Source organism: Lithobates pipiens, unplaced genomic scaffold (assembly GCF_037356315.1).
Source record: "Lithobates pipiens isolate NorthernLeopardFrog02 unplaced genomic scaffold, aLitPip1_a1.2 Scaffold_16, whole genome shotgun sequence".
NCBI classification, from domain to species: Eukaryota; Metazoa; Chordata; class Amphibia; order Anura; family Ranidae; genus Lithobates; species Lithobates pipiens.
The window spans coordinates 551,121,285-551,142,298 of NW_027507748.1; positions in this window are offsets into that span (position 1 = coordinate 551,121,285).

The following is a 21,014-nucleotide window of genomic DNA, read 5'->3' on the forward strand; positions in this document are numbered from 1 at the left end:
CTCTGCTCCATGTGATTGGAGCAGAGATCAATGTTCACTAAATTAAAGCCCAGCCCCCAACAGTTAGTAACACACCCCTAGGAAGACTTAACCCCTACACTGCTACCCACTGCTTAACCCCTTCACCGCCAGTGTCATTTACACAGGAATCACTGCATTTATATAGCTGGGATTGCTGTATAAATGACAATGTTCCCAAAAATGTCTCAAAAATCTCCGATGTGTCCGCTATAATGTTTCAGTCACACAAATCGCTGATAGCCGCCATTACTTTAATAAAATAAAATAAATAAAAATGCCATAAAAACATCCCTTAGTTTGTAAACGCTACTACTTTTGTGCAAACCAATCGCTTACTGCGTGGCTGCTTTTTTTTTATTTTTATTTTTTTTTGACACATGCTGAATTACCTAATCGAGGGTTGCCCAACCGCTGGTCCTCTGATGTGGCACACCATGTCTTGCTCTGAGATGGTGGGTCAGCATGCCCAGATCGCTGATCCTTGACCCGCCATCTCTGAGCATCAGCGCAAAGAACTGAGCTGTTCTTAAAGGAAGCAGAGCCGATGTTTCCTGTATAGCGCCAACTCCTTCACAGGCGGAGTGATACCAAATGTACTCCCGCCTGTGACAGGAAGCATCAGTTCTGCTCTCTACAGCAGCCGCATGCTTCTGCTTTCTGTCACACTAATGCATTGGAACGTTGGTACCAGAGCCAACCATCAGTAACAGCCAGCAGTACCAGTCAGTGGTATCAGCTGGCATTAACCAACAGCAGTAACAGCCAGCAGTTCCAGCACCTGTCCGAAGTACCAGCCCTTGAGGACAGCCAGCAGCAGCCACCAGTTATAACCACCTGGGGGACAGCAGCAACCAGCTGCAGGAATCCTGAGGAAGAAGTGAAGATCAAGGTCAGTTGAGATGCAAGAAAAGAGCCGTGCATCCGTGTGAAAGCGGCCTTAGGCCCCTTTCACAGTATTAGTTCGGGTCTGCCTGTCTGTTTTTCATGAGGACCCAATCTGACCCTCCATTCACCTATATAGAGTGGCAGATGTAAACAGAGTTGTATCTGCTTACAGAAGCCTATCTCTAATCCAATTTCCTTAAATAAATAAATAAGATGTGTCCCCTTCTGTTTGGGCAGATTGGAGGGCCCTTAGGCTAGCGCGAGGTGCGTCTGTGTCTGCTCTACATATGCAGAGTGGACACAGATCTTGCAATCCGCCTGCTATGCTCATTGTGGCCACTTTACTGGACACTTTATTATGTACAGCTTTCATAGCATCGTTTTGAGTGTAGAACTGGGAGAACACTGTAGCCATAAAGGGATGGACATGGTCAGCAACAATACTCAGGTAGGCCGTGGTGGTTAAACCATACTCAATTGGTAGTTAAGTGGCCCAAAGTGTGGCAAGAAAAATATTGCCCACACCATTACACCACCACCAGCCTGAACCAGTGATACAAGGCAGGATGGATTGATTCATGCTTTCATTTTTTTTTTAATGCAAATTTAAGACCCTGCCATCTGCTTGTTACAACATAAAATGAGACTCATTAGACCAGTCAACATTTTTTCAATCTTCTATTGACAAAATTTGGTGATCCTGTTACAATTGTAGCCTCAATATCATCATGTACTTAGATGACTGGAGTGGCACCCAGTGTGCCCTTCTGCTGCTGTAGCCCATCTGTTTGAAGGTTCAATGTGTTGAGCATAAAGAGATGGTATTCTGCATACCTTGGTTGTAAATAGTGGTTATTTGCGTAACTGTTGCCTTTCAGAAATCTGTACCATTAAAAACTCAAATATGAAGTAGGGATTTTAACACACACATAACAAATGGTCCATACTGGTGACACGCACCGCACCCCCTATCCATGCCCCTATATCTACATGCAGGTTGATGGATGCATGGATTACAATCAGGGGGTTGTTTATTTTTGTAAGCATTTGATTAGAGCCATGGGCTCTAATAGGCTTCAAGAAAGAGTGACAATGGCGCAGAGAGCACCGTGCTCAAAGCCCAGCCACTTGTGTGACATTAGCAAATTTAAAATCCTGATTGTGACACTGATTTCCTCCTGGTCAATCATGGGCAAAGGGTCCTGAGACACAACTGGGTGGGAGTCCTAACTAAGACCTGATTGGCCATGATGAGAAGCAAACACCAGGACTCGGGGGAGATGCAGGGGTAAGCCACTGTAGCCGTGACATGGATGGGGTAAGTGCGGGACTGGCAGTCAGTCAATGGGTGAGCGAAGTGGCGATCAAACGATGTTGTGTGGGTGGAGTGAGTTTGCAAGGTGGACCACCCCATCCCCCCCAAAAAAAAATAAAAAATCAAGCAAAGGGAACCAATGCACATAGATAATACTCTATGAATATTTAAAGCGGATGTCCACCCTAAAGTGGACCTTCTGCTCATCGGAACCCTCCCCCCCCTCCGGCACCACAATTGGCACCTTTCGGGGGGAGGGGGGTGCAGATACCTGTACAGTACAGGTATCTGCACCCACTTCCGGTATAGCTCTCTATGCCCCTTTCCGCAAGTGCCCTGCTGCCTGCTGGGAAACGCACAGATCCTAGAGGCAGCGGGGACCGTCCTTATTGCGCAGCGCGACTCGCGCATGCGCAGTAGGGAACCGGGAAATGAAGCCGAAAGGCTCCATTTCCTGATTCCCATACCCAAGATGGCAGCGGCAGCACCCGAGAGACGATCTAGAGATCGGCTTCGGGTGCCGACATCGCGGGCGTGCTGGACAGGTAAGTGTCACTATTTTAAAAGTCAGCAGCTGCAGTATTTGTAGCTGCTGGCTTTTAAAAAAAAAAAATGCAGAGTCCCGGCGGACTCCCGCTTTAATGAATTTTAACGTGATTATATATCTATATAACATAGAGAAAGTAGTTTGTGCAAATAGTTGTAAATTTAAAGTTTTTGGTAAAACTCCCACCATCCCATCTAACACCATAACACACCACCCCCCACCCCCCATTAATTAATATGCTCAGTTTGTATATCTTCAGTACATCTAGAATAAGATGCATAAATGAATTTTGTTGCTGAGATTTGTTTTTATTTTTTTAATGAAAAGCTGTACAGAAAAAAGACGCTGGGTGTAGATATACACACATATATAGACACACATAACGAGAAACATATATAACAAGATATATACACACACACACTCTCTCTCTCTCGATGCATATATAACAAGAGATATAGATATATCTATATAGATATATACATACACACACATAACAAGATACATATATATCTATATAAATATATACATATACACACATACACACATATCAAGATACATATATTACAAGCTTTATATCTCTTGTTATGTAGATATGTCTGCACAGAAGCAAATGATTTAGTTTACAATTAGTATATTTACTTACCTTTTGCTGCTGGTGTCTGTTGTTATAAATGCAGTATATTTCCTGGTTCCTGGAGGGAGGAGGGGAGGAGAGGTTTGCATAGCTAAGGGGCGGCAACTTCCTCTGGCACTGCCGTTGCTATGGAAACCTGACCTGAAACATATTTCACTGCTTGTGCAGCACTGAGCATGTGCGAGATTTGCAAGGCTGAGATCCAGGAAGAAATGCTGTCTGGCTTCAGATGCCCACACCTAAGATGGCCACAGTCTGCTGCAAGTTTATAAAGTTACAAAATGCTGTAATAACCTAACAAAACGGACCTTTGATTACAGACTAACTTTACTAGAATGCTTTAAGCTTGTGTATGATAAGTGTATGATAGGTTATTTTTATTTAAAAAGTCACATTTTGGCTGGAAAACCACTTTAAGTTGTTTTCTTTTCATTATGGAATGAGTAAGGGAGGACTATAACCCTTCTCAGTGTTGTTTTTGCTGTGTCTTATTCAGCAATATTTCCTTTACTGTCCCATATCCAAAATAGGAAGTGAGAGGGAATGCCTCCAAAGTGAGGGAATCATGGGGTGTCACCTGGGTACCCAGAACTAGTGTTCCTTTTGGAAGATTTCCATTGTCTTCCCATTCTTGTGACGATATGTGGGATTTTCTTGATTTTCACTTTTGGTGATGGTGGTCACCATGATAAATGAAGAGAGTGAATTTCCCTAAAGAGGGCACAACAAGCGCTAAAACCACAAAACTAGAAAAAAAAGTCTTGCCTTTATACTTTAAATGTATACTTTTTCTGGACTGGTAACATAGAAATTAAAGTGGTGTTCTACCCAAAAAAAAAAAAAAAAACATGAATGTGCTTAAAAAGAAATAAAAAAAAAAATTGAATTTTTTTTTTTTTACTACCTCTAAATGGCTGTTACTTGGGGGTCCCTTGTAGTCTGCCTCCTTCAGTGTCTGGGCTCTTGACGTCACTTCCCCTCGGCGCAGGAAGAGCTCAGCTCCACTCCCTCCCTCTTGTCAATCATCTGGGACACGTGACAGGTCCCAGAAGATTTCGCAGCCAATCACGGCGCCGCTCGCACATGTGCAGTGGGTGCCCGGCCGGGTGCCCACAGTTACAATGCTGGCGCTGCTGAACGGAGGGGGAGACGAGCGGGTCTTCGATCCCCCGCATCGCTGGACACTGGAACAGGTAAGTGTCCGATTATTAAAAGTCAGCAGCTGCAGTATTTTGTAGCTGATAACTTTTAATTATTTATTTTTTTATAATGGGAACACCGCTTTAAAGAGGAAGTAAACCCTGATGGGTTTACTTCCTCTTTGTCTCCCTGCAAAGGTAAAGCATAATTGGACTACTATGCATCGTAGAGTTGTCCATTATGTGTCACTTACCTGACACAGGAGCTAGCGATGTCACCGCTGTTCCCTGTAGCATGAAGCGTCCATCTTCTTCCGGGTATCACTGCTCCGGCCACTCACAGTGCCGGAGCAGTGATGACGTCGCTCCCGCGCATGCGTACGGGAGCCGCCACTAACGGCATATCGCCGTTAGCAGCAGCATGCTCAGTGCGCCTGCGTGGCGCTGTCTTTTTGTAAATATCTCCTAAACCGTGTAGGTTTAGGAGATATTTCTTGGACCTACAGGTAAGCCTTAATCTAGGCTTACCTGTAGGTCAAAGTGGTTTGTAAGGGTTTACAACCACTTTAAGTATTGAAGTCAGAGACAGTCTGGCATATAGCAAGCATTTATATTACAATAGATTTGGCTTGGTCCTAATTGGTACAGTTATGCATTTTTTCAAAAGCCCTACAAACTTAACTTTAGCGCACTGGCTTATTTAGTAAATACAACGTCTATTTGTAAGAAACAATTGGTCACTTATGACAATCAGATTTTACATTTTTAGAGTGTTTACTAGTTGCATCTGTGAATAGTAGTCTGATGGGATGAAAATAATAAAACGCATAATGCACTGACATACGGAATGGGTTTATCTAGTAGTTCACAGCCCTTCAAAATTTTTGCTCTGACTGTGCTTATAACAATGCTGTACAGTTGCCGTTTGGAAAATCCCCCATAATCCCCTGCATGAAACAGCAGGCTATGTGTAGTAAAAGAATAGAGAGGGGGCGTGATAGGGATAATAAATCTGAAACATTTGTATCTTTACCCTCTCTCTCTCCACTAGGTCAAGGACTGTAGAACAGTGGGTGCTTTGTGTACCCCTTTGGACCCGAGGCAGCCAAGCACATGATAAGGAGAAGTCAGACTGTGACAAAACTAGAAAGGCATGTCAGATAGGGCAGCATTGATACAGACACTCATTCTTCTGCAGCACCACAAACCAGTGAGTGTAGTTTTCCAAGCACAGCCACCAATATTGGACTGGTCTGCAGGCATAGGCTCAGTTACATGCTGTAACTAGTAGTGGAAGGCCTACTTCACCAATAAATGAACGCAGTGCTTTCACCCAAAGAAGCTGCTGTTTCCCGGGTCCCCTATTTCCTGTGCCCATGTCTATGCAAGGAGCAACACGAACTCTGACACACCTGGACTGAAGGGGGAATATCTATTGTAAATACACTATATTACCAAAAGTATTGGGACAACTGCCTTAACACGCATATGAATTTTAATGGCATCCCACTCTTAGTCTGTAGGGTTTCATACTGAGTTGGCCCACCCTTTGCAGCTATAACAGCTTCAACTCTTCTGAGAAGGCTGTCCACAAGGTTTAGGAGTGTGTCTATGGGGATTTTTGAACATTCTTCCAGAAGCGCAATTGTGAGGTCAGGCACCGACGTGGACGAAAAGGCCTGGCTGCAGTCTTTGCTCTAATTCATCCCAAAGGTGTTCTATCAGGTTGAGGACAGGACCCTGTGCAGGCCAGTCAAGTTGCTCCACCCCAAACTTGCTCATCCATGTCCTATGGACTAAGACTGGGATGCCTTTAAAGTTCATGTGCATTTAAAGGCAGGTGTCCCAATACTTAAATATAGTGTATTTACAGTACCCCAACAGTTTAAGGCTCATTTACACTTGCTTTGCTGTTTGATCCGAGTTCAGATCGCTCTTCAGGCAGAAACAGACAGGTGGTGAATAGGTGTTGTTTCGCCTCCTCATTGCCTCTTTTAACCCTTTAAACACAGAACAAGTGTGCCGCAACTGCACGCATTGTACGCATTGTTGCGGGGTGGCCCTATTCACTTGAATAGGTACTGCTTACCAAGCGTGACAGGGGGTATAATTCCTGCTGCAGCATGTGTACACCATGGGCACTGTCTCAGCAGCAAAGGGGGGCAGTTGAGGGATGATAAAAATGAGGTTCAACTGCAGGGTTTTACCGTTACCCAATCGCAAGTGTAAACAAGGCCTAAAGAAAAAGAGAACAGCAGGAATTTGCTAAAAAAATTGTAAAATAATGGTATTTAAGATGTACAGTTGGTGACAACAAGTAGAACAAAGTGTGGTCCTTAACCCCTATACTAGGGGTAATTCTGCCTAAAGGGAATAGTACCACAATTATAGTTTGACGGTCTATATTAAACCCTTTTACCCTCTTTGATGGTCTATATTAAACCTTTTTACCTTCTGGCTAGCATGTTGGGGCCCATATCTGATGTTGGAGTGCTTAGGATAAAGTTCCTCCAAATATCTATAAAGCGCCTGCACTGTGAACCACACGGGCAATGCTGCTCCTTTTAACAGGGTGTGGCTGGCCAGTGGGCTCTCATTGACTCCTGTGGCAACAGATGGCCTCCCTTAATTTCCCATCAGTGGCTCCATAAAAACAGCGTCCGCAGCTCTCTCCAACAACTGGGCAGTGGTTTCAATCAGTTTCAGTGACTATCCTGGGTACCAGGGAGTGTCCTCTGTGGTGGCTCTCTTCCTCTCAGATGCAGTGATAAGCATCTCGCCAGCATCCAGATACCTACATTCTCTAACTTAAAGAGGAGCTCCAGGCTCCTTCAGAAAAAATTAAAAGTCACAAATAGTGTAGCTGCTGACTTTTAATATAAGGACACTTAGCTGTCCAGGGACCTGGCGATATCCTCACCTCATCTCTAGTAAGGGAAACAAGAAGTGATGTCTTGCGGCTTCACAGCCTGTTTCCTATTGCGCATGCGCAAGTTGCAGTGCGCCCTATGAATAGTCCCATAGTCTTCTGGGACCTGTGATGTGTTCCAGAAAAGTGCGGGGGAAGGAGGGGGGCCAAACTTTCGGCTCAGTTTGCCACGGTGGTTTGAGCCAGAAGTGGGAGTGAGTACCTGTCAAAACCAGTTACCCACCCGCTCCTCCCTTCCCCCCCAAAAATGTGCCAAATGTGGCAGTGGAGGGGGGAGGGTGCATACAAGCAGAGCTTCCCCTTTTGGGTGGAGCTCCACTTTAATGTCCTCCTTGCATCTCCCTCACCCAGGGAAGAAACCTCTTCCTTTTACTTTCCTCAGAACTCCAATGACTCTGGGGTCTGAAGTTCCTTTGATTAGTCTACAAAGCATTCATAAGCTGTATGGAACTATCTCTCCCACAATCCTCTGTTCCTCCCAGCAGTTCAAGCAGTCCACATCCTCTTCCTCTGTGTGGTCAGCGGGCTTAATAAGCTACACAAAGCTCTGTAATCACAGTCTTCAATTAGAGCTGTGCCCATCCCTCTGTAAACACAAACAGGGACAGCAGCGGAAACAATGAAACTGCAGTCGCATCTTTCTGCCTGCATTGAGGACCAGGGCTACACATATGCTGCGTACACACGGTCGGATTTTCCGATGGAAAATGATCGATGGGAGCTTTTTGCCAGAAATTCCGACCGTGTGTAGGCTCCATCGGACATTTTCCATAGGAATTTCCGACACACAATATTTGAGATCTGGATCTCAAATTTTCCGACAACAAAATCTGTTGTCGGAAATTCTGATGCATGCACGGAATCAAGCAGAAAAGCCACACTGGCTATTGAACTTAAATTTTTTCAGCTCATTGTACGTTCTTGACGTTTAGAATTTCCGACAACATTGTGTGACCGTGTGCATGCAAGACAAGTTTGAGCCAACATCCGTCGAAAAAAAATTCCATAGATTTTGTTGTTTGTGATCATGTGTTTGTGTGTACGCGGCATAAGGCTCCGGTCACACTAGTGCAATTTCTTCTGCGTTTGCCATTGTGCTGCCATGCATGACGTTGGAAGTCACATTATTCTCTATGGTGCTCATATACATCAGTGCAACACGGTGCAGTGTGATTTTTGAAAAGGTGAAGGTGTTTCTTTTGGTGTGCATAGTGCGTTTACGGCCCCATAGACTTCAATAGGAATGCATGAAAAGCGCATGCTAGAAGCATGTAAATGCATGTATATGCATTTTAAGTTTGTTTTTGGCAGAGTTTTGTGTATAAAATGTGAATATAGGCTAATAGTGCAGTATGGAAGTATGAACAATCAATTTATAAATGTAACTTCTGCTTTAGGCTTCACAGTTTTACATCCCACTGCATAAAGTTGGTGCTAACAATGCCAACTCCAGCCACAATTGGGAAGGGTTACAACCTCTGTCAGATTTTAAATTGCCCCGTGTCCCCGTTGAACAGATTTCCCCTCATTTCCTGTTCTGACCCCTGGACAGGAAGTGAGGTATATTCCTCCTCAAGAGTAAAAAAAAGCCTATGCCTTCCTCACCAAAAAATTACTGTCTGTCTAATTTTTGAGGCATTTACCCTCACTTGCTGTTTGTCTGGCATCCATCAGTTCTGTCCAAAACTCATAAAAAGGCAGGAAGTTATGGAAACCTGACAGTTGTTCTGACCTTTTCCCACTCCAAATCTAAAAACTGATGCAGTGGGACTTTAAACTCATGTAGTCAGGTGTCCAATATGCATTGCATGGGAATGGTTCTCATAATTTGGTAATAGTAACAGAGGCCCCTCCTTTTGTATGTAAACATTAAATATGTATATGTAACCATATCACACAGGGATGGAGTAACTCATGTCGACATGTTTTGCCTTTGTGGGCTTCTTCAAGGGCTTGGAGGGGTGCAGTAACAATGAGTTACATTTTTACAATGGATTATGACTCGGGATCCAGCAAAGAATCTCACTTCATGTGGCCAAGCACCAAATGGATCAGGACACTGGAGGCTGGATAGGCTAGGGCACCAAACGGCACCCCAATATGGGGGAAGAAAAAGGCGGCACCACCCTCACTATAAGATGTGTTTAAGATGCCAGCTTAGGTAGCATGTGTGTATAATTCCAATGGAAGGCAAAGGGTGAGCAACTGCATCAAAGCTATGTACAGTGCCTTGCGAAAGTATTCGGCCCCCTTGAACTTTTCAACCTTTTGACACATTTCAGGCTTCAAACATAAAGATATAACATTTTAATTTTTTGTGAAGAATCACCAACAAGTGGGACACAATTGTGAAGTGGAACGAAATCTATTGAATAATTTTAACTTTTTTAGCAAATAAAAAACTGAAAAGTGGTGCGTGCAAAATTATTCGGCCCCTTTACTTTCAGTGCAGCAAACTCACTCCAGAAGTTCAGGGAGGATCTCTGAATGATCCAATGTTGTCCTAAATGACTGATGGTGATAAATAAAATCCACCTGTGTGTAATCAAGTCTCTGTATAAATGCACCTGCTCTGTGATAGTCTCAGGGTTCTGTTGAAAGCGCAGAGAGCATCATGAAGACCAAGGAACACACCAGGCAGGTCCGTAATACTGTTGTGGAGAAGTTTAAAGCCAGATTTGGATACAAAAAGATTTCCCAAGCTTTAAACATCCCAAGGAGCACTGTGCAAGCGATCATTTTGAAATGGAAGGAGTATCAGACCACTGCAAATCTACCAAGACCTGGCCGTCCCTCTAAACTTTCAGCTCAGACAAGGAGAAGACTGATCAGAGATGCAGCCAAGAGGTCCATGATCACTCTGGATGAAATGCAGAGAACTACAGCTGAGGTGGGAGAGTCTGTCCATAGGACAACAATCAGTCGTACACTGCACAAATCTGGCCTTTATGGAAGAGTGGCAAGAAGAAAGCCATTTCTCAAAGATATCCATAAAAAGTCTCATCTAAAGTTTGCCACAAGCCACCTGGGAGACGCACCAAACATGTGGAAGAAGGTGCTCTGGTCAGATGAAACCAAAATCGAACTTTTTGCCCACAATGCAAAACGATATGTTTGGCGTAAAAGCAACACAGCTCATCACCCTCAACACACCATCCCCACTGTCAAACATGGTGGTGGCAGCATCATGGTTTGGGCCTGCTTTTCTTCAGCAGGAACAGGGAAGATGGTTAAAAATGAGGGGAAGATGGATCCAGCCAAATACAGGACCATTCTGGATGAAAACCTGTTGGAGTCTGCAAAAGACCTGAAACTGGGACGGAGATTTATCTTCCAACAAGACAATGATCCCAAACATACAGCAAAATCTACAAAGGAATGGTTCAGAAATAAACGTATCCAGGTGTTAGAATGGCCAAGTCAAAGTCCAGACCTGAATTCAATTGAGAATCTATGGAAAGAGCTGAAAACTGCTGTTCACAAACACTCTCCATCCAACCTCAATTAGGCAGCTGGACCACAGTTTTTCTGCTCCCAACTGCCCGCCCGAACAAGGACATGCAGGCACTCATGGCTGTACATATGCCCTGCTTTGTGGCCACATCAAAAATGAAATAGCATGTTGCTTTCAGCCGGCAGAACCGATACCAAACATGACCCATTCCGGTGGATGGGGCAAGGGGTTTCAGCGCAGTGGTGTGGCATTTTGTGGGTTAAAACAGGTGGAGAGAAAGCAACATATTACCTCCTCACTGTCTGTTAGATGTCACCTGAAAAGCGATCCGCAGAGGAGCAGCTGTGTTAAACCATATCAGTTGATCTTGACAGAAATCCATCCTGTATACTCTGCCTGAGCTGCAGTGAAATCTCAACAGTATTATTCGCCTTGCCCAGTTCTCTTCCGAGGACCACAGAACACCTCCCGCTATCAGGAGAGAGCAGCCTGGAATTCAACATTCCGTCCCAGATACAGTACAGTGAGTTGGCATTGTTGCACAGGGATGAGGAAGTGTGTTACTGGCAGAATCACAAGGTAAAAATAAGGGCAAAAAAGCCTTCAAATATGAAATATGAACTAAAGCACTGAGTCTCATTTCTGTCTGCTGCCTGGTTCCTCTGTTATCAGCATCGGTCACTTCTGGCAGCTTTTCCTGAATCAAAGAGTTAAAGGATAAATTCACCTTTTATAACATATTACATATTACACCCTTATTCAGGGTGTAACATGTAATATGTTACTGATGCAGCAGTCCCCACACCACCCTGAGTCCCTATTGTGACAGCCAGTGGGGGATCTTCTCCCCACACCAGCTGTCAGAAATGTAACAAAATGTGGCTATGGGGGCTCCAATAACCCAGCCACATCATTCATTCAATGGTTTCTGTGGGGAGGAACTACAACTAATGCCAGTCATTGTGGCTTTTGGTTGGAGCTCTCAATGAACTACCAGGTCCCTGATGAGCAGTCTAGGTAGTTCATTTATGCTTCCTGTCATTCAATAACTGCCTGCCCGTATGAGGTATGGGTGGGCGGCTACACTGACAGTTTGCAGGAGCCTAAGATTGCACCCTTGATGTGCTGATCATAGGTGCAATGCTTTATAGGCTACCAACGCAAACCTAATGCAAACACCACATCTAAGGACTGGGGTGCTGCAGTTTATAAAGTTTGTTCCTGGGTTTATGAATCCATGGCTTTAAGCCCCTTTCATATGGGCTGTCCAATCAGATCCGCCTGTCAGTTTTTCAGACGGACCTGATTGGACTCTCTATTCGCTCCTATGGAGCGGCGGAGCTCAGCGATGACATGTCTGCTGACATCCGCCACTATCCGATCCTGTCTGCCAAATCTAGACGGATGGTGATCCTATTTTCCACCCATCTGGTGGATCGGATCAGAAAGCAAGCAGAGTCCGTCCAATGGAGGCACCCGTGTGAAAGCGGCCTAACTTAACACTGACCTTGCTTGCTAATGCAGACCTGATCTAATTCAGTAGTGTAGTATAAATGAAATGCAGTATATATGGAGATCACCTGGGTGTCCACAACATTGTTGCCCAAGTTAACAGCAAGAATATTTGCTGATATGCAGTGAAAGTTCAAAATCCGAGGATATGGGATTGTGATCTTTTTTCCAATCTACTAATTACCATACTAACGTATAACAAAGATATGTCTGCAAGCCCCTGGGACCCTTGAACCTGGGAAAGCTGCCATGTGTACGGCAATAGCTGTGAATTGCACCCTGCATCTAACAGTTCAGAACACGGACCCCTCTACTGGTCTTGTTGACAGATGTGGGTGGGGGGGGGATGTCATAGTTCCAAACTTTGGCTGCAATTCAACATTTATACGTAGTAAACATAAGGCTTCAGAAGATATTAGGGTGTGCAGAAGCACTTTTAACAAAACAAAAAAAGGTTGAAATGAGGAGTCTGATCTGAAGTAAAACAAAGACACTGGCACACTGACAGCTTTGCTTTAAACTACAAGTCCTTGAGGACGTAAATGCAGACCCAGGAGGGTGGGCAACAGTAGCATCAGAATGGGGAAGGAAGGGTATTTAAGTGACTTTGAACGTGGCATGGTTGTTGGTGCCAGATGGGCTGGTCTGAGTATTTTAAAAACTGCTGATCTACTGGGATTTTCACACACAACCATCTCTAGGGTTTACAGAGAATGGTCCAAAAAAGAAAAAAAATAACCAATGATATGCAGAATATCATCTCTGAATGCACAACACATATAACCTTGAAGCAGATGGGCTACAGCAGCAGAATACCACCACAGGTGAAAATTCCAGTCAGCTAAGAACAGGGAACTGAGGCTATAATTTGCACAGGCTCACCAAAATTGTACAATAATAAAATGGAAAAAGGTTGCCTAGTCTGATGAGTCTGGATTTCAGCTGTGACATTCAGATGGTAGAGTCAGAATTTGGCATAAACAACATAAAAGCATGGATCCATCCTGCCTTGTATCAACGGTTCAGGCTGGTGGTGGTGTAATGGTGTGAGGGATATTTTCTTGGCACATTTTGGGCCCCTTAGCACCAGTTGAGCATTGTTTAAATGCCACGGCCTACCTGAGTATTGTTGCTGACCATGTCCATCCCTTTATGACTACAGTGTCTTCTGATGGCTACTTCCAGCAGGTTAATGCACCATGTCACAAAGCTCTAATCATCTCAAACTGGTTTCTTGAACATGACAATGAGATCACTGTACTCCAATGGCCTCCACAGTCACCAGATCTCAATCCAATAGAGCACATTTGGGATGTGGTGGAACGGAAGATTAGAATCATGGATGTGCAGCTGACAAATCTGCAGCAACTACGTGATGCTATCATGTCAATATGGACCAAAATCTATGAGGACTGTTTCCAACACCTTGTTGAATCTATGTCACAAAGAATTAAAGCAGTTCTAAAGGCAAAAGGGGGTTCAACCCGGTACTAGCTAGGTGTACATAATAAAGTGGCAAATGTGTGTGTGTGTGTGTGTATATATATATATATATATATATATATATATATATATATACACACACACACACACACACACACACACACACACACACACACACACACACACACACACATACAGTGCCTTGAAAAGGTATTCACAGCCCTTGAAATTTTCCACATTTTGTCACGTTAAAATTATTGGGAATTTATGTGATATTCCAACACAAAGTGACACATAAATGTGAAGTTGAAGGAAAATAATAAATGGTTTTCAAAATTTTTTACAAATAAATACCAGCTTTGCACATCTAGAGAGTGCGATTTTTGCCCATTCTTCTTTCCAAAATAGCTCAAGCTCTGTCAGATTGGATGGAGAGCGTCTGAACAGCAATTTTCAAGTCTTGTCACAAATTCTCTGGACTTTGACTGGGCCTTTCTAATACATGAATACGCTTTGATCTAAACCATTCCATTGTAGCTCTGGCTGTATGTTTGGGGGCGTTATCCTGCTGGAAGGTGAACCTCCACCCCAGTCTCAAGTCTCTAACAGGTTTTCTTTTAAGATTGTCCTATATTTGGCTCCATTCATCTTCACATCAACTCTGACCAGCTTCCCTGTCCCTCCTGAAGCAAAGCATCCCCACAACATGATGCTGCCACCACCATGTTTCACGGTTAGGATGGTGTGTTCAGGGTGATGTGTAGTGTTAGTTTTCCACCACACATAGCGTTTTGCTTTTAGGCCAAATAGTTCAATTTTGGTGTCATCTGACCAGAGCACCTTCTTCTACATGCTTGCTGTTTCCCCCACATGGCTTCTCAAAAAACTGCAAATAGGACTTCTGATGGCTTTCTTTCAACAATGGCTTTCTTCTTGGCAATTTTCCATAAAGGCCAGATTTGTGGAGTGCACGGCTAATAGTTGTCCTGTGGACAGATTTTCCCACCTGAGTTGTGGATCTCTGCAGCTCCCCCAGAGTTACCATGGGCCTCTTGGATGCTTCTCTGATTAATGCTCTCCTTGCCCGACCTGTAAGTTTAGGTGAATGGCTATGTCTTGGTAGGTTTGCAGTTGTGCCATACTCTTTCCATTTTCGGATGATGGATTGAACAGCGCTCCATGAGATGTTGAAAGCTTGGGATTTTTTTCTATAACCTAACACTGCTTCAAACTTCTGCCCAAATTTATCCCTGACCTTTCTGGTATGTTGGCCTTCATGATGCTATTTGTACACTAAGGTTCTCTAACAAACCTCTGAGGGCTTCACAGAACAGCGTAGATTAAATTACCCACAGGTGGACTCTATTTACTAATTAGGAGACTTCTGAAGGCAGTTGGTTCCACTAGATTTTAGTTAGGGGTATCAGAGTAAAGGGGGCTGAATACAAATGCACACCACACTTTTCACATATTTATTTGTAAACCATTTTGAAAAGCATTTATCATTTTCTTTCCACTTCATAATTATGTGCCACTTTGTGTTGGTCTATCACATAAAATCCCAATAAAATATATTTATGTTTTTGGTTGTAACATGACAACATGTGGAAAATTTCAAGGCACTGTATGGCTCAGGAGGGAGACTGGGTTTGAAATAAAAAATATTAGTATTTTAGCGCTGGTGTAGAAGATGTTGGACTTTTTGCAGATACAAAACCCATAGCAAAGAGACATGCGCCATATGTTCCTTATCGGGAAGATTTACCTTCACTTCCTGTCCCTTAGCCAAAAAAGGAAATGAGTGGAAATCCCTGAAAATTAAGGGAATCTCTTGGGGCCCCCCAGGTCACCAGAACCAGTGTCCCCCATTGGAAGATTTCCCCTCTATTACTTTTCTGGGGACAACCCAAAATTTGGGATTTTCTTTTACTTTCACTTTTAATGATAATGATAAACAGGATGAATAGAGAGGAATCTCCCTAATGACGGCACAGACATCAATAAAAACTGACGGGTGTTCTAATGTATCTCCACTCTATCCAAAACTAAAAAAAGTTTTGCCTTTAGTTATGCTATAACTATAAAGAATAGCCCATTATTTAAAGGGTTGCCTTGTCATAAGAACATTATGATGTCAAGTTGGATCAGTTTTATTAATAACAAAAAATATTTTTTTTCCCTTTTTATATTAAACTAAAAAAAAACATTTTATGTCCAATAAATGATTTTCTAAAATAGCTAAACAGTTATTATTAAAACAACAAACTGCTCATATTTGGAAACCCATTGAAAAGAAATGTCTCAAGATAATATTCATGGTTTAGTCATTCATTTCAATCTGTGATTATTCTTTTGCGTGGAGAATAGAAAACTCATAAAACACAATTGCTTCATACTGACAATTTACAGTTCTGCATTTATTTTTTGTACAGAGTGAAACAACCACATTCATTACTCCATCAAGTTATTTCCGAGAATGGGTTATTCATATGAAAATCACATTCCACCGACTCGGGGTGAAATTATATATATATCTTAAATTCTTTTTATTCACGGAGATACAAACTATTGGTACAATAACCAAAACGCTCAAGCATAAGAAGATATAAGGTCCATTACCTAAACATGAGGATAATTCCATACTAAAAAATATACAATATACTGTAGTATAGCATAACAGTCCTGATAAATGTCATTAACGAAATACAGTATCTTCTCAAAATTATGAAGGCTATTACAGGCTTGTAATAGTTATAGTTATGGTTTAATGACTTATTGCACTACCGATCTCAGTATTTGTCCTTGAGGTGAATTTTCCTTCCTTTTCCCGTTACCCCTTTTTCTCTCCACTGTTTTGTATGGCTTAAAATGTAAAATAAAATAAAGATTATATAAAAAGAAAAAAAAAAGTGAACTTAGCCTTTAGCCTCTAAAGCCTTGTACACACTATAACAAGAGTCTCCAAATTTTCAAAACAAAGGGCCGTTTTGCTGTCCTTCAGATTTTAGGGGGGCCAAACTGTGGCCATCAGGGGTAAAAATTGCCCTAACGTCAGTTGGAATAAACAATGCATGTTTGGTATTAAAGGAAGAAATAATGTACCATTTGGTGTCAGTGGGAGGAATAATGTGATATCCTTGGTTTTAGTGGTAGGAATAGTGCCCCATCATTGGTGTCAGGGGGAGAAATAGCATCCCATTGTTGGTGTCAGTAGGAGAAATGGTATCCAATAATTTGTATCAGTGGGAGGAATAATGTCCGATCATTGGTATCAGTGGAAGGAATAGTGCCCCATCATTGATATCGGTGGAAGGAATAGTGTCCTATCATTGGTATCAGTGGGAGGAATAGTGACGCATCATTGGTATTAGTGGGAGGAATAGTGACGCAACATTGGTATCAGAGGAAGGAATAGGTGTCAGTAGGAAGAATAGTACCCCATCATTGATATCAATAGAAGGAATAGTGCGCCATCGTTGGTGTCAATGGGAGAAATAGTGCTCCAATGTTGATGTCAGTAGCAGGTATTATGCCTCATGGTTGGTGTCAGTGGGAGCAATAATGTCTTGTATCAGTGGGAGGAAAAGTGCCCCAAGGGCTGGAAAAAGGTGAGCAAAGGGCCGCATCCGGCCCCTGGGGGGCAGTTTGGAGACCACTACATTATAAGAAAATTGAAAGAACGAACGTTCGTTTTTGTTTTTTTTGCTTGCTAGTCCCCTATTGAAAACAAAAGTGGCATTATATGGTACCAAAATTCTTGTACGGCTGAATACAATTTCCCAAATATGTAGATACAGTGTTTATGTCTAGTCTGTAGTGGCACTTTGCCTCTGATCGGACTCACTCATTCAAATTTTATTGGTACGATTACTGTACTAATTAAATGAAAATCGGATGTTTCTGGCAGCCCATGATCACTGCAATATGTTCTAGGTCAGCCTTTCTCAACCTTTTCAACACAGAGGAACCCTACAAATAGTTTTCCGGTCTTGGGGAACCCCTGCTAAAAATGATAAATCTACAACTCATGATACATTAGTGTGATGGCCAGTGGTAAGAATAATCCTTATGCTTGTGGTCATTGGGAAGGATTAACTCCTTACAGATAGCTAAAAAGGTCAATGGTGTCGGTGGGAACTTATCTCAGAGGCTAAAATTGCCCAATGCTGAAGGAACCCCTAGCAACCTTTGGAGGAACCCTGGTTGAGAATCACTGTTGTAGGCACATGATGAAGGGCCTCCTGAACTGATAAAACCTGGCTATTTTGTGCTGTGGTTCCTGTGTTTCTCCTCTCTAGAAAGCAGCATCATGAAAGAATCAGAGTTTGTGTTTGATGTGCTCATCTGTGTACGGATATCCTACTAGTAATGCCTCTAGTTACCAAACACCAAAAACATATAAACATTGCGAACAGGATATTGATTCCCATGGGGAGAGCTATGCTAAATGTTCTCACTTCCTGCTCTGCTTTTCTCGCCCTCTGTATCTTGTTTATATCTCTCAGACCTCAATGTGCTGGGAAATCAGATGAGCAATTTAAGAAAATGAGACATTTCAAGAGGTTGTCTATAATACAAGGAGTAATCAAGAAATAAGACACCTTTCACTAAGAGACCAAAGACTAATTGTGAGGAACGGTAGCTGTTCTCAGAGAAGAGTGAAAGTAATGATATCCTGTACCATTGCCTCTCTTAGCGAAGAACTGATTGCAGAGCCTTTTATTCACTCTCTTAAAAAAAAAAAAAAGAGCCTGGTCTGAGGAAAGTGCCAAAACGATTATTCATATTATTACATCCTATTATTATTCTATTTTGCACTATTAGGCCTCATTCACACAGGCGTACTACAGCGTATACCCGTGTGAGGGTTATGTTTGCCCCCACAGGGATGTGCAGGTGTTCCATGCATCCCTATGCAGGTAGTTCTTTTGATGCCAATTGGGATGTGTGTATATGCACACATTCCATGTGAACTAAAAGCAAAAAAACACTGCCCCAGAGATTTCCTGCCTTCTCCATCTACATCAAATGTCTGGCATGTTATATTGTAGATTGAATAGAAAAAGGTGTTTTATAGACTTGTGCACAAAATTTCGTTTAGTTTCGGTTCGTTGTCATTCGTAAAATACATAATTTCGTTCTGTTATATTCGTTTTGTTACGTTAATACGTTTTCGGATAATTTGTTATTATTCGTAGAGTGTCGAATTCATTCATTCGTATTCCTTGAAATTCGATATTTATGTATGTATAGACATTCATGATAATGATTCGTAGTTTGGAAAGTCGTTTGTTTATTGAATCTTTTAACACACACAATGACAACGTCTCTTCTCCTTGGCTCAAATACAATATAACACCCTTCTAACTCAGTTCTCAGGAATGCACTTTGCCAGTAATCCATCCTCCGGCACAAAATTAATTCGTTGATTGGACTATAAGATTTACTTTGAGCTGACATTTTGTTTCATTAGATCTTTAAAGAATTACCGAATCATGTCGAATTCATTCTAATTCATTCGATATATTTCTTTCGTATTCGTTGTAATTCGTTATTTTTTTATTCGGATGCATCCAAATGTCCGAAAGATGCAAAATTCGGCCGAATTTCGATTTGTTCCAAAACGAATTGCACAAGCCTAGTGTTTTACAAATATAACACGGGAGCATTAAAGAAGCTCTCCGGAACATGGGATGTCCAGACCCACTGAGGCTTCTAGACGAAATCCTTCATATGGAGATAAGATAGAATATCTCCTGATGGATTGTATAACAGGAGTACACCAGATCAAATAGGTATCCTCAATAAATCATGGCCTTGTGAAGGTATGTTGCATTCTTTGTTGTCATTCAAGGCCATGCACCTACACTTGCACTTGCACAGAAAAAAATCTGAAAATGAAAATAAATGCAGCCACCACACTTGAAGACCGGTAAGCTTGAGTTTAGATACATTTTTAATGCAGGGATTTTAGGATGCTGACCTGGCGTCAACCTCTTGACATCCCTGTTCAGCAGGGCTCAAGTATAAGAGCAAGAAGGAGCAAATATCTCTAAATTACTCTTCTGAAAAAGGGACATTTCATTTAATATTTTCTAAAATATATAAAAGTGATATGCTTCACACATTTTCTGAAATCTAAATAGCTTTTAATGCATGCCTTTAGAATTCCGATCAGGAATGTCACATGAGTTGACTTAGTACATGAGATGTATGAGCTGTTTACTGGCATTGCTGAAAATATGTAAAAACCCATCAGTATTCAGCTGTGAACTAAAAACAGGCTATAATTGTTTTAGGGATGCCTCTAATTTACTTCGTCCTAATGAATTCAGCCTGCTTACTTAAATGGAACCTGCCAGGATACAAATATGGCATTGCTGACTTGTTTTTAAAGAGGAAGGCTCCAACGCTGTAATCATAATTCTGGCTTTACTAGTCAGGTACTCACCAACTTGGAACAAGTGTGGAGGACATGAGTTCACACTTTTCAGATTGGCTGCAAGCTTGTACCAGGCCAGTAAACGATAGGCAGGAAAGCCAGGATCCCAAACAGCAAGCAATTGTGCTGCAAGTTTGGAAATGACTTGCTAAGCTATTGCTAGACTTGCCAGGCTTCACAAGTTTGTTGCGCAATTGCAGTAAGTTCACATTGCATGACTCCAGGTCAACTTCCTTTGCAAACAATCTGCAAGTCTGCTGCATGTTCTGGTTCCGTTATTTTGTGTGATAGTCATCCCACCACAGGGGTCACTGTGTCTGAATTTTGTTACTGTAGACTTGCAGAGCTCTTGCTGTAGACTCACCACTGCGTCTGTGCTAACAGACTTACAATTCAACACTGCCATAAATTTGTGGCAATCTATCCTTGTGTAGCACCCTCCTATGTAGGTGCCAGAAGAGAGTATCATTTTTTTGTCTTTCTGCTTAGCAGGAAGATTGCCAGGTGAATTTAGAGTGCTCTCTGCCTACCAGGGAGCAGGATCTTTTAGTGAGGTCTGCTCACGGTGCTCAGGTGCAGCTTAGCTTGGCTGAATGTTTCACACTGGTCCAATAGGGAGGCATATTGGGCACAGGCATTGTTACAGCCCTGGCTATTGGCAAAGGAAAGTGCCTCGTTGCATGCTGGGTGACT